This window comes from Calonectris borealis, chromosome 7 (assembly GCF_964195595.1).
Source record: "Calonectris borealis chromosome 7, bCalBor7.hap1.2, whole genome shotgun sequence".
Lineage (NCBI taxonomy): Eukaryota > Metazoa > Chordata > Aves > Procellariiformes > Procellariidae > Calonectris > Calonectris borealis.
This window is the reverse complement of record NC_134318.1, coordinates 6,204,877-6,215,522: the sequence shown is the minus strand read 5'-3', so window position 1 is coordinate 6,215,522 and position 10,646 is coordinate 6,204,877.

The window sequence follows — 10,646 nt, the reverse complement described above, 5'->3', positions numbered from 1 at the left end:
TAATACGCTTGGTAATTCTGCTTTCTGATTCAACAGGCGCTCTTCCCTTCAGCCCGGCGATTTGCCAGCGACATCTTTTCGGGGACTTTCCCATTTACTAGGTGACCTCGAGGTCTGGGGAGGAGCAGTTTTTCTTTCCAGCCTCCAGAAAAGAAAGCTGCCAACAGCTGCTGCTTTTAAAACCCCAAACCAGATTGTTTTCCCTCCGGGAGACTCCAAAGTATTCCCAAAGCCTGATTTTTATCTGGCGGTACCCAAGCTCTGCCCATCCCGGCTGGGTACCACTCGGAGCCCGAGCCCAGGCGACGTGCCCCAAACCTCCGCGCGGGGTGGTCTCTCCCTGCCGGCAGTAGATGTGGCTATAGGCCTCCAAGTGCAATTAATCCTGAATTTGAGAGCTGGGCAAACCTTCACGCCAGGCTGGAAAGATTTCTTAAAAAAAAAAAAATACTTAATTGGGTCTATTTTTTGTGTTAAGGGCACCCGACGTTTTGCTCAGCCATGCAAGCCTCCTGGAGGGGAGGGCATTAGGTCTAATAAAATCATAGCAATCTCCACCAATTACCTAAACTGGCTTTTCTACCCATAATATCGTGAGTTTAGGAGCCAGGAGTTCGGGATCTACTGAATCGAGAAGCGAGGGCTGTATTTCCAGCCATCGGTCACCACATTTCTTCTTCCCAGAGATTTAAAGCCTCACCACCGGCTGATTTCCTGCAAGAAGTGGTAAAAGTGGGAGAAGGAAAAAAAAAAAAAGAAAAGAAAGAAGAAGGAAAAAAGCATTTCTCCAGCCGGTTGGTTTGTGTTTTTAAAAGCAGCTGCAAGAAGCAAGGAGGAGCCCTGGGAGAGATGGATTAACATCCCAGGAGGGATGGACTAGCATCCCGGGAGAGATGGACTAGCATCCCAGAGAGATGGACTAGCATCCCAGAGAGATGGACTAGCATCCTGGGAGAGATGGACTAGCATCCGGGAGAGATGGACTAGCATTCCAGGAAAGGTGGACTAGCATTCCGGAGAGATGGACTAGCATCCCGGGAGGGATGGACTAGCATCCGGGAGAGATGGACTAGCATCCCGGGAGGGATGGACTAGCATTCCGGAGAGATGGACTAGCATCCCGGGAGGGATGGACTAGCATCCTGGAGAGATGGACTAGCATCCCGGGAGGGATGGACTAGCATCCCGGAGAGATGGACTAGCATCCCGGGAGAGATGGACTAGCACCCCGGAGAGATGGACTAGCATCCCGGGCACAGGTAAGACGGGCGGGGGGTGCAGCCAGGGTTTTTACCCGCTGCCTGTGCCCATCCCGGGTGCCACACACATCCGTGCCCAGAGAAGGGCGAAGCTCTGCGCCCGTGCTTGGTGGTGAGGGAGACCTCCAAAGCCCCACCGTGCAGGGACCCAGAGCCCCTGCGGGGAGTGCGATCCCACCCCCCGGCTCCCCAAACGAGAGGGACCGCGGGGCAAGCGCCAGCAGGCTGTGGGTGAGCGAGCATGACCTCATCCCTCAGACACGCAGAGCCGCCGCGAGATTAAACCCGAAAATAGTTCCTGCTCCAGCGCCGGTGGCAGAAGGGGAGAGAAAAGCCCCCTGAGCATCTTCCCCTCCCTCTCTAAAGCACCCCCCGGCCGAAGCAGGGAAAGACATCCCTTTCCCAGGATTTCAGCTCTTTCCGGGGGGATTTTTAGGAGCGCTGCTAGAAGACCACCAAGGAGGGTCACAAAGACATCCAGGAGAAGAGGAGGAGAAGCACAAGCCCTGCTCTTGGAGGCAGAGAGCTGACAGGCACATCATCTGGTCTCCGGCTGCCCCGAGGCAGGATCATTCCTGGCAGATCTCTCCCTAATCCGCGCTTTAAGACCTCCAAAGATGGAGGGAGCCTCCACGAGCCCTCAGGACTTTTTATTTTTTTTTTTTGCTGTCTCTTGCTTTCCTTGTCTTGGGAAGTTTTTCCTCCTGTTTAATCTTAATGTAACCGAAGATACCTGCCGTGCCCCTCCACAGCCTCCTCTGATCTCCTCTGACCTCTCCCTATTCAGGCCAGCGCTTTCCCGAGCTGTGATGCCGAGCTCGTGGTGCACACCCTGAATCAAATCCAATTAGCCGCCCTAATCCACCACAAAGGTCCGAGGATACGACTTAAAGGCTTTGGGGCTTTTCCTCCAGAAATGCAAAAATAAAGCCATGCCCTTCGGCCTTGCGCACCCCTTGGGTCCCTTGCGCACCCCTTGGGTCCCTTGCGCACCCCTTGGGTCCCTTGCGCACCAGCACCTGCAACACCCATGCACCAACTCACAGCCGCAAGCTTTGCTCAGGGAAAACACTCATGCAAATAAAGGCGTCCGATACATCCCGCCACCAAATTCCTCCTGCTAACGTACCAAAGATGACGGACGCTATTACGAACCAAGGGGCGACGGCAGCGACCGGCAGTGTTCTTCCCCGAGGCCCCAACCACGCTGGCGTCATCGCGGTTTTTTAAGGTGAGACTTGGCTGCAAGTGGAAAACCAACTTCTTTGTATGGATGTAGCAGCTAGGAAGCAGGTAGCACGTGATGCTGTGGATTTCTAGGAGGAATGATGCCCTTTTCCAAGACCCAGAAGGGAGAACCGGGTCTCCGGATCGGCTGGGCCAGCCAGGCTGGGAAACCGCAGTGAAGTCCTGCGGTGCAAGGTCCTACCCCCTTCCCATCACCGGCCGCTCCGCAGCGCACGTCCCCAAAGCCTGCCGGCCTCTTTGCTTCCTCGGCGAGGCCAGCGTCCCCCGAGCACGTAGCATCAGGCCGTTCCCCTGCCGTCAACGAGCCCTGGAAGCAGCTGGCCAGCGAACACGCCATCAAGTTATCGCAGGAGGGTGGGAATAATGCATGAAGGACGACAGCAAGAACCCTCCGGAGAGCCACGAATTCCCACACAGATGCACACCCTGCGCCAAGATGGGGATGGAACCCAAACCCTCCCGGGGCACGCGTCCTCCTGATGGCACCCAGGCAGCGTTTGCTGGGATCAGAGCCCTGCACCGAGCCCGATCTGAAGGGAAGCATCTCCCGTTATTCCCACCTAACCGCATCGCACCGCACCTCCGAGCGTCGCTTCTCCCGCTCATCCCTAAAGCCTTGCAGAGCACGCACTGACGGCTGCATCTCCAAATTGCTGCAAGATATTTGCCTTGGCAACCTCGCAGGGACAAACCCGGGAGGTTTTTAGGGGCCAGGAGTCCCCCCCCGCAAGCCCCTGCCCACCCAGGGATGAACAGACAAGCTTGGGAAACGAAACCGTCAAGCTGAAAAAGGAAGAAACGAGCCAGAAAGTGGAAGTCGACGCCAGCCCCGGCTGATGGGAGACGCTGAACTGTGAGTGAAGGGATGGTGAAACAAGGTCAGCGAGATTTATACCGACAGCCTTGGATGGCTTCCAGCCCCTACCGTCAGCGGCGAAGGCTTGGAAAAGAGGAGGGAAAAAGTTGCTCTCCTTCTAGGAACGGCGCTGCAAGGTTTGCAGAGAAAGCTCCGCCGGCGCGGCCGGGTCCCGCCGATGGGAAAGCGAAAAATAACCCCCCAAAAAAACCTTCTTTTCCAATTGTAATGCAACACGGAGCCCAGCTGCGGCAGATGTTGAACCCCGGGTCAGCGGGACCGCAGAGGAGTTCAGGCGTTCGGCAGCACCTCGGTTTAAATAAGCCAGCTGCCCGGCCAGCCCAGACGCCTGGGTGAGGGGCTCCCCACCGTGACGGGCGGAAATCTATTTAACCGCTCCTTCCCAAAAACACAGTGCCTACAGAGAGGCTTAAAGCCGCCTGATCGCTGCGGCATCCAAGAGAAATACAGACACCGCAGCCTCGGGACCCAGACGGCTGTTAAAGCCGCGAGCGGCCGCGGCTCGGACCACCCGGGGCGGGCAGGATGCTGACCCCGCATCCCACCAGCATCGCTTCGTCTCTGGGGAGACGAGCTGTCCCCTGCCAAAATATGCACCCGCGCGGTGGGGCTGGCTGGTGGGAGACATCCATATCCCTCCCCGCTCTCTTGGCATCCCCTTCCCTTTATTTACAGCAACCTTTTTCCCCGTCGAGGCCCGACACAAACTAGGTTAGCCTTGCCCAGCCCCCCCTCCAGATGTGCCTTCGCCTCTCGTCGTCTTAATTTTTAATCATCCTCCTGCTAAAATTAAGCTTACTGGAGCGTAAAACTCAAATCTTTTTTTTTTTCTTTTGCCTCTTTAAGCTAGCCCTGGAGCATTTCCCCAGTCCCCCGGGGCCTCGCTCGTCCCCGCGGCCGACGGTTATCATTCCGGCACGACGCCCGCCAGCCGGCGAGCGCTTTCGAGGGAATCTCATCGAGCCCCGTCTCCTCTTTCAGCGCTTTCAGCTCGAGCTGGAGAAAATTAATTTTTCACTTGCCTGGGGCCAGAAGCACCCTGAGGTGGTAGAGGGCCAGAAAACAGCTTCTTTTTTTTTTTCCCCTGAAATATTCATGGGTCAAACGTGAGAAAAAGAGGAGGAAAGTCATTTCAAGCCTGGGGTCCATGGTTTGTACACGCTTTGCTGCAAGAAAAGAGCCGACCCTGACGCTTTGCGTGATGCCCCCGATTTTTAAGGCTTGGGAAAACCTCCCCTTGCTGCCCGCAGGGCTGCGTTCCCCTCTCCGCAGGACGGCGTTTGCATTGCTCCTCTGGATTTAGCCAAAAATCCCCCTTCTCTGCAGCATCCCCGTCAACCCGGGAGTTATTCCTGCCTGCGCAGCACACCCCGGACCTGCCGCTCCGCTCCCCAAAACAACGGGGCAGGGGGGGCTTGGCCCCGAAACGAGTCGTGCTCGGGGGTCTGACGGGGCTGGGAGGGCGAGAACAGGGGGGGAAAGGAAAGTTTCTGGTGCTCGGAGGTCTGGTATTGCGCCTATACGGCTTTTATTTTTAGTTTTCCAAACCCTGGCTCTGCAAAAGGATCTTAATTACTATTCTTCAGCTATAAAATGAAACGCAGATGCGCTCTCTTTGCAGAGGTCCAACGGTTTCGTCGGGGGGTTCTGCTAGAGAGGTACATCATAGAAAGAAAAACATGGAAATTATTATTATTATTGTTATTGTTATTGTTATTATTGATTATTATTAGTTATTATTATTGTTGTTATTATTTTACATCCTGTTATGTCAGAGCTATTTGCGGTGGCCCCGCGCCAGCACATGCCTCCCCAGCATCACTTTTGCCCACCGACAGCTCCCCTGCTTCAGTAAATAGAAATTGTACCACCCCCCGCCCCAAAACACACTTTATTTTCACCGACGGTTAGAGAATACTCCCAAGTTGGTACTTAGAAAGCTGATGTCCATAGGACTTGGGTGCATCTGACATTTTCTATTAAGCAGAATATAATTTTTATACTAAGCAGAATATATATTTTCTCCACAGCCGGGTGGAAAAAATAGGAAAAAAGGGGTTTTTTTTCAAAAAAACCCACAGCCCTGAAGCCCCCGATAGCTGCGGTGATTATCTGGGGCTGCGGCAGGTTTCCCCTCTCAGTCCCACGTGCCAGTGGAATATTGGCTCCTCGGCATATTTTCCCCTCTCGATGTACGAAAAAAACATAAAGACACGGCGAAGTTAAGCTTCCAAGGATTTCTACTCACCCAGAAGGGGGGTGGGGGGGGGAAGAAAACCCTGGCTGAGGTAAGAGGAGCCCCGTTCCTTTTACCTCTGGTAAGCCCAACCAGGGGTCCCTTTGCCAGGGCCCCCGGCTGACGGAGAGATGCAGAAAAGGAGAAATCTGGCCGGGAACAGCTGTATTTCTGCATCTTTTTGAGTCCAAAAAATCAGCTTATCGGATAATCTTAAGAAAATAGAGGGGGTCCCACAGACTGGCTTTTTCAGGGGGAGTTTTGCAGGGGGGGGTGAGGGAGCTGGGATGTCGTCCTTGGCCACCTTTTCACCCCCCACGCAGCGAATTTATGTATTTATTTATTGTACATCTTTATTCTATGTATTATTATTCGGCCAGAAGATCATTTTGGGCAGAAAGCTTGGCTTTCTATAGAGGGAGGCAGCTGATCTATGGGTACGCGTGGATGAACACGGTGCAGCTCTCCGCTCAAATATCGCTCACGAGAAACAAGCTCCATCCAAATGCGCAGGCTAAGCGGTGAGAAAACACGTCTGTCCCCGTCGCGTGGCACCTGCGAGGAATCGGGGGGTACCTCCGTGCAAGGAATCGGGGGGTACCTCCGCTTACGAGGCAGCTTTCGACCCCGAACTTCCCACAGATCAAGATACAGGGTTTTTATTCAGTTCCAAAAAGGTTTTCCTCTTTTTTTTTTTTTTAATAAGTGTTTTAAATTAAAATAGGTTTGAATAGGGATTTAAAGGACAGCTTTTATCCCTGGATGGACGGCGAATACCGTTTAGCACTGCCACCGGTTACAGGTTCATCACGTCTCATGATATCTAGGTGGGTTTTTTAATTATACTCTTATTTGCTATGAGAAAGAAGCACATTTACCGCAGAGACAAACCTGGAAATGGTACATCAGTGTACACCAAACCCTCAGGGACGGGAAGGCAAATAGAAGAATTAATAAGTACAAGCTTAGCCATTTAAAAAATAATCTCATTAAGCCAGTAGCAGAGCACGGCTACAAAAGCTGCCGTTGCCACGTTACCCCACGCTGCAGCCAGAAAGAAGGGAAAAAGAAGTAATAAAACCACTCACTGCTTTTACGACAACGGAGCCGGACTCCCAAACTGGCCAAAAAAAAACCCTCTTTGATGATGAGCCAGTGTATTTTGGCGTGCAGGAGCAAGCGTCCCTCCTTCGCCCTCTGCTCAAGGCTTCCAGAGCAGCGCGGGGAGAAATGCAAACATCGCCGCTCCGCAAGCAGAAATTGGGGGGGGGTTCTGGTGCCGAACCCCAGCTTTGGTTGCAGCTCCCCGGGGAGGGGGGTGTAAGGCAGGTCCCACCTGGGGACGAGGTGGCCTCCCGCAGCACGGGTGCCCCTAAGGCTGCGGGTGCCCCTAGGGCTGCGGGGAGGGAGGCACCCGTGGGGGTGCAGCGCCCTGATTTCCCTGGGAAAATGATGCGGTCCAGCCTGGGCAAGGTTCTGGTGGCGCGGCAGCCTTTAAATTCCCTCCTATGGCAATATGTATATATAAAAATATATATTAAAAATACCTATATTTTCTCTGGCACAGGCAAAAGGCTCGCTAGCACTATTTATTAAGGCACTATTTTCAAAATACTCCAGCCTCGCATCTCATCTCTTTCAGGCTCCATCAGGGCCGTTGCCACAAAGAACGTTTTCAATGCCACGAATAACTTTTTCCACAGGCAGAATAAAAGGCGGGTATTTTTTTTTTTTACACAATATTAAGAGTTTCCGTGACCCAGCCCAACCTCTGCGTACAAACGTGGGTGCAATGGCAGGATGCCGGGTGATTTTGGGGAGGTGGTGGCTTCTCCCCTTGCCTCGCCGTACCACGGAGCCCACAGCTCCGCATCCTTAGGCAGCCCAGACGTCGCATCCCTAAAGCCGGCGCGGCTGCCATGGCTGCAGAGCCGGTTCTCTGCCGTTTTCCCAGGGGCCTGCGGGTTTGGGAAAAAGGGGCTTGTAAATAAAACAAAGCTAAAAAAAAAGGGGCGATGATCCCCAGAGAACGTGTCCCCCCATGGATGCAGACCCGGGATGAACACTGAGATGTTATACCATCTGCTATATGCATGGATGCTATACCATCGGGCCGGTAGAGCAGAAAACCAGCCAGAGATCCACGTTTCCTGCTGCGAAATCAATCCCTTAGGACTGCCGGCTGGGATTTAAATATTTACTTATCTGCCCGAAAGTAACCTCGGCTCCCCTCGGCTGTATTCCCGCGCTCCAAGTCCTGAACCAGAAGATGGGGAGAGCAGAGAAACAGGAGTATAACGCCTTTAACGGAGGGTCAGAAACCTGCAGAAAACCAGTTTTGGTGAAAAATCAATGAAATCAATCAACGAGCGCTCCTTCCACGGGCTTTCCTCAGCCGAGCAAAGCTGGCTCGGAAAAACCAGGGTAAATAGGAGTAATAAACAAATAAAGGCTCGTTTCGCTCCCTGAACCTCATGTTAAGTGATTTGCAGTGAAAAGACCCAGCCGATGGAAAACAGCATTTTTTTTTAAATACCAAAACACCCTTTAAGTTTCTTTTTGGTGAGTATTTCTGTCTGCAGACCCCCTCGCTGATGCCTCCCTGGGTTGAAATGCTGCTCCTGGCAGGGAATCCACCCCAATGAGGCTGGAGGGCAGCTCACGAACCTCATCTTTCTGACAGCTGCTTTTTTAATAGACCTTTATATTTGTATTTTATATATTATATAGAATATATATGTGTGTACTATTATGTAGAATATCTATGATACGTTATATTATACAGAAAAATTATAGAATGTGTATTTTATAGTATTGTGTGTATATAATATATATTATATATATTATTATATCATATCTATGTAATAAAAATCTATACATAATATATATACAATATACACATAATAGATATATACAACAGCTGACATATACCATGTATGATATACAGTATATATAATAATACATAACAGACATTCTATAATTATTCTATATCCTCTCTCTCTCTATAGAATATATAGATTCTAGATACCCCCGTTTGCTTTCTCTCGGGCTGAACGCTTTCAGAATTGCCGATCTTTTCCCGGGAGCGGCGGTTTCAGCAGGCCGGGCTGAGCGGCGGCGCCGGCACCCCCGTGACCCCAGCAGCCTTTTGCTGCCCGGCGGGCAGGCGCTGAGCCCAGGGAGGGTGCTGCGGGTCAGGATGGAGATGCCCGGCCAAGTATCTCAGCAGACCTCGATGGTGTGTGCAACCGCGGCCGGTCGGAACGATGGGAAGAAGTGAGATCATGACCTGAAAAATCAATTTACTGAAATATTTTTTTTTGTCGAAAATCGATTTACCGCAGCGATCAGGATGGGTGAATTGATGGGGACCAGGTCACCCAGCGCCCTCGAGGGTGCTGTGCCCCGTCTGCCGCCATTCCCCCCACATCGGGACCCCTCCGGGCTCCTCCCTGCCTTGCAATGAGATCTTCAGCCAAAAAAAAAACCCCAAAACCCACTCCGAGCTGGGTTTAACGTATTATCTGGGCGAGGGAGCTAGGCTTCTGCCTTCCCCCCCTGGGGAAAAGAAGAAATAAATACAGCAGGCTTGATTTTTCACGTTCAAACACATTCCCAACCCCAGGGCTTTTTTTTTTCCGGGCAATTGCTTTTGCCCCGTGTTGGAAATCGCTTGTTAGGAAGGTGGGAAAGCGGAAAGAAGCCTTTGAGCCCCCCGGTCCAGGTGATGCAAAGCTCCAGCCTTCATTACCAAGATTAAAAGAGGCTGGGATTTCCTAAGTAATTAAAAACCCTGCCTAATTAAGGCAGGGCAGGACTTCCAAGGGGTTGCTGCCGGGGGCAGAAGGGGATGGCTCTGCAGCCTGGCTGAAATCAAAGGAGCCCACAGGTAATTCGTTTAGGAAGGCAGAATAAATGGAGATGTACTGTACTGCGAAGATGGAGAGCATGCGCTCCATTAAAAAGAGAAAAAAAAAAAGAAAAAAATAGCTATTTGCAAGAGGCTGTTGATGCTAAGTCAACTGTCCTACTGCATCAGCAGCAAATTATCCAAACGCTGAAATACGCGGCGAGGGACAAAATATTCAGGCAGGTGTTTCTGCATTAAAAAAAGAAAAGCAAAGCCAAAATGCGTGGTTAAGTCAAAAAGAACGAGGGGCCCCGTGGGAACGGGGGCTCTCACAGCCGCAGCAGGAACCATCCCGACGTTCAAGAAAAAGCATCCCTTGCTAATTTAAAACCGATATTTTTCTTTCCACCCTCCACTTTTGCAATTCTACCGCCTGTGCCTCCCGCCACTGGCAGCAGATGAAAGCCCCTGCCGGGAGAGACGGAGCGTCTGCTCCCGCTTTTGTGCTCCCCATCCTATTTTATCATCCCTCCGTCCGGGCTCCCGCCCGGACCAGCGCCTTCCCCGTCGCCCCCTCGGCCGCCACGCTCCTCTGCCCCCGCTGCCAGGGAAGGGGGGGGGCATCGGAGCCCTCGTTTGCATCTGGTTTTAATTAACTTGATTTTTCACTCTTCCCTCTTTCTTATAACAAAAAAAAAAAAATCCCTACATTAATTATGCTTTTAAGTCTACTCTTTGCCGAGCTGCTAACCCTCCCCCAGCATCGCTGAAAAGGCAGGTCTGGGGGGGGGGCAGCGGGGACCCCCAAACCTGGCGCCGTGGCTGCTTTTCCCCCAGCCGCATCCGCAACTAAAAAACTTGGGAAGAACCAACAAAGATGCCCGAACCTTAAAAATACCCAGATCTGCAGTGACGGGGATTTCTGCGAGTCCTAATCCAGGCTACAAGTGTTTATGGCTCCAGGTATACATACACGGAGCCATAAATATATATCTCTGTGTATCTATATATTTTTAATATATATATGCATATATATACATATGTATGTATATTTATGTATCTACGCATATATATACACTTATGGTGTATAGAAATCTATCCATGTTTGTCTGTGTATGCTGCACCGCTTTAGGGAGACAGCGAGGATGGTCTCGAAAAAGCCGGCACCGTTCCGTG